This window comes from Monopterus albus, unplaced genomic scaffold (assembly GCF_001952655.1).
Source record: "Monopterus albus unplaced genomic scaffold, M_albus_1.0 scaffold8.1, whole genome shotgun sequence".
Taxonomy (NCBI): domain Eukaryota; kingdom Metazoa; phylum Chordata; class Actinopteri; order Synbranchiformes; family Synbranchidae; genus Monopterus; species Monopterus albus.
In genome coordinates, this window is record NW_018127888.1 from 1,489,913 (window position 1) to 1,493,903 (window position 3,991).

Consider the following 3,991-nt stretch of genomic DNA (forward strand, 5'->3'; position numbering starts at 1 on the left):
TTCAACTTGAATCAAATACCTGGGGCTGAGGCCACGCACATTCCCACCAACCTCTAGAAATGTAACAAGCTGATTTTTTTAATAGTACTGTTATCATCATTATTGTTATTTTTTGTTTTTTTTTATTTACTTCCCCTCCTTTTCCCTTTCTTGCATTTCATAGACTGCATAAGTTGGAAATACGCACACTTCACACACTACAACCTCGTTAAACACTATATATCCTTTTGTAATGTCATGTAACTGTTGTCTTGTCTCCCATGTTCGGTACTGTTTTGTTAATGTGTTTGTTTCAATAAAAAAAAAGAGTTAACTGAACAATATTTAGATTTTTTTTTAAATCTAACTCAAAATAACAAGTTCACTATGAAATTCTAAATAATACCTCTTTCAGATTATAAATACAATGTTTTGAGAAAATGTGATCATAATTTTTTTCATTTTTTTTAAGGAGCATGAGAAATGAATAATATAAATCTGCCTGTAATGAGTTTCCATGCATCTGGAAGTTGCGTCAACTTTTTTTTTATTTTATTTTTTTTTTAATTTTATTTAAGGTTCTTCCAAACATGTAAAACTAAGAAAATTGATATTGTGAAAAACTTAACATCTTTTTATTCAGTTTAACATCTTTATTTTATTAAAGTTTAGTTAACTTAGCTCAGTTAGTTTAAAACTTTCAAAACTCACTAAACAACAAGTGTTTAACCTAAGTTGCTTGCGTTCTCAATGCAGCAGGTGAACTTGTGTTTCTAAGTTGAACAAGCTTGAAATGGCTTACAGTGTACACCTTACTGCAGTATTAAACTAGTTAACACTGAGCAGCTTTGCATACTGCCTTTGTACTGATCTTAATCCTTCCAACAGCTCCAGCACTATGTTTTTCATGTCAAATGAGGAACTGACTATTAAAATTGAAAAATATAAACATATAGTATCACTGTCTGCAGACTGGGCGTGGCCCCTTAGTACCAGTTCCTGTTCCAACATGACTGCGCACCAATGAATCAACTTAAAATTTCATTTTCAGTCAACAAAGGATTTGCTGATTTGCAGACTTACATTTATGATATTATTTTATTTATTTATGATAAATGCAAAAAACTTATTTTTGAGTTGTATGACAGCTAATTAGACTCTCGCCAAATTCTGGCTGGGATTGGCTCCAGCAAATAAAAGCCTTTAGTTGAGAAAATCAAATTGTTTTGCAACTACTTGCATTACTTTTTAGATTTTCTCAAATTGTTCATTTTTACAGTGTTGGTCAGTCTTGTGGGTGAACACAAAGAAGATAAATGTTTTGTTGCAAACAAACTTTAATAAAAAAGAAAAAAAATCTTTTCTCCTCATTTTCTCCATGAATCCACTCTGTCTCAGTCCACTAACTGCAGCTAATGGTTTGATGTACTATAATTTGTTGTAATCATTTGAGTGATGTTTTATTTTGCTATGACCTAAACATATTGTTGTGTACATTATATTTTATTTTTTCAGACTTAAAAACATTGATTACATACACTAACACTTGTGACCCAATTGAAACCTTTCAAACCAGAGTAGGCGAAACACTGAATGATAATGTTGATTCTCCAAGACCTCTCCAAAACAAGCATAATTTATCCACAAATGTTGACTTAAGCTAACTGGACAAGCAGGTTTCACATACAGTCTAAACTGACATATATATGATCTTGGTCATCAGCAACAGCCTGTCACTTGCCTGTGCTCAGTGAAATGTCTTCTCTTCTTGTCAGTTGAATGAAATACTCAATCCTGTTCTCCCTCTCATCTATATTTTTTGTCTTCGGTTCTGCCAGTGTTCCTTGTGGATTGCTTGTCTTGAAAACTGTTTTACTGCAGTCTAATAATACAAGCGGAAAGACAACTACATTTTCAGGTAAAACAAACAAACAAACCAAACAAACAAAAATGCATGTTTATGTAGTGTTTTGTTGTTTGATATTGGGAGGAGGGCATTAGCCATCTGTAGTACTTTTACTGTCATACTGTTATACTTTTTCCTTTCCCACAGGACAGTCTGACTAGCATGACATACAGGTGCTGGTCATATAATTAGAATATCATCAAAAAGTTGATTTATTTCATTAATTCCATTCAAAAAGTGAAACTTGTATATCATATTCATTCATTACACACAGACTGATATATTTCAAATGTTTATTTCTTTTAATTGTGATGATTATAACTGACAACCAATGAAAACCCCAAATTCGGTATCTCAGAAAATTAGAATATTACTGAATACCAATACAAAGAAAGGATTTTTAGAAATCTTGGCCAACTGAAAAGTATGAACATGAAAAGTATGAGCATGTACAGCACTCAATACTTAGTTGGGGCTCCTTTTGCCTGAATTACTGCAGCAATGCGGCGTGGCATGGAGTCGATCAGTCTGTGGCACTGCTCAGGTGTTACGAGAGCCCAGGTTGCTCTGATAGTGGCCTTCAGCTCTTCTGCATTGTTGGGTCTGGCATATCGCATCTTCCTCTTCACAATACCCCATAGATTTTCTATGGGGTTAAGGTCAGGCGAGTTTGCTGGCCAATTAAGAACAGGGATACCATGGTCCTTAAACCAGGTACTGGTAGCTTTGGCACTGTGTGCAGGTGCCAAGTCCTGTTGGAAAATGAAATCTGCATCTCCATAAAGTAGGTCAGCAGCAGGAAGCATTAATTCTAAATACCTCTTTCAGATTAAAAATACAAGTTGAGAAAACGTGATCATAATTTTTTCATTTTCTTTAAGGAGCTTTTCAGGGCTTTTCACATGCATTCAGTACAGGCACAGAACAGCTGTTTGAGCATAATTTAGAATTTAGAACTGCCTGCAACAACTACAGCTGTGAAGTTCTTCATGTCAGATAAAGACTTGATACTTTAAAATGAAAAATATAAAAGAACTATAAATGTGCCTGTTATGAGATTTTCCATGCATCTGGAAGCTGTGTCAACTTAACATCTGTAGTTTATTCAATTTCACATCTTTATTTTATTCATCTTGTTTTCTAAAGTTTAGTTAAATTTGCTGTGTTAGTTTAAAATTTTGAAAATTCACGGAACAACTTTGAACTAAGTGTTGAACCTAAATTGAGTTTACTTGCATTTTCGACGCAGCAGGTGAACTTGTTTCTAAGTAAGCTTGAAATGGCTTACAGTGTACACCTTACTGCAGTACTAGTTAACATTCAGCAGCTTTGCATGCTGTCTTTGTACTGATTTTAGTCCTTCCAACAGCTGCAGCCCTACGTTTTACATGTCAAATGAGGAACTGACTATTAAAACTGAGAAATATAAAAATATAGTTAATCTGTCTGCAGTGAGTGTCTATGTGACCAAACAGTTGGGATTTGCTGTTTTGCAGACTTTCATTTATGATGTAGCTAAGTTGGACAATATAAATGTAACAAACATGTTTGTGAGTTGATCTGACAGCTAATTATAAGTAATTTAGTTTAAGGTAGTACAAATAAAAGCCTTTAGCTGAGAAAACAAAAATATTTTGCAACTACTTGCATTACTTTTTAGGTTTTCTCAAATTGTTCATTTTTACAGTGTTGGTCAGTCTTGTGGGTGAACACAAAGAAGAAAAATGTTTTGTTGCAAACAAACTGTAATAAAAAAGAAAAAATTCTTTTTCCCCCATTTTCTTCATGAATCCACTCTGTCTCAGTCCACTAACTGCAGCAAATGGTTTGATGTATTATAATTTGTTGTAATTGTTTTAGTGATGTTTTATTTTGCAAACATCATATTTTTGTGTACATTATATTTTATTTATTTCAGACTTAAAAACGCTTGTCCCCCAATTGCAACCGTCTTGAAATCTTGGCCATCAGCAACAGCCTGTCACTTGTGTTCAATGAAATGTCTCCTCTTCTTGTCATTTAAATGAAATACTCAGTCCTGTTCTCCCTCTCATCTATATTCTTTGTCTTCTATTCTGCCAGTGTTCCTTGTGGATTGCTTGTCTT

At 33.8% G+C, this 3,991-nt stretch overlaps 1 protein-coding gene across 1 annotated transcript in view; it reads left to right on the forward strand.

The window, feature by feature from the left end:
* The window catches only part of LOC109951433 (TRPM8 channel-associated factor homolog), a 25,566-nt gene that overhangs the window by 1,210 nt on the left and 20,365 nt on the right, over positions 1 to 3,991 (forward strand). Inside the window, exon 2 of the mRNA XM_020585944.1 lies at positions 1,818 to 1,897. The gene's annotated coding sequence lies outside the window, so the exon portion shown is untranslated. The remainder of the gene's footprint in view (positions 1 to 1,817; positions 1,898 to 3,991) is intronic.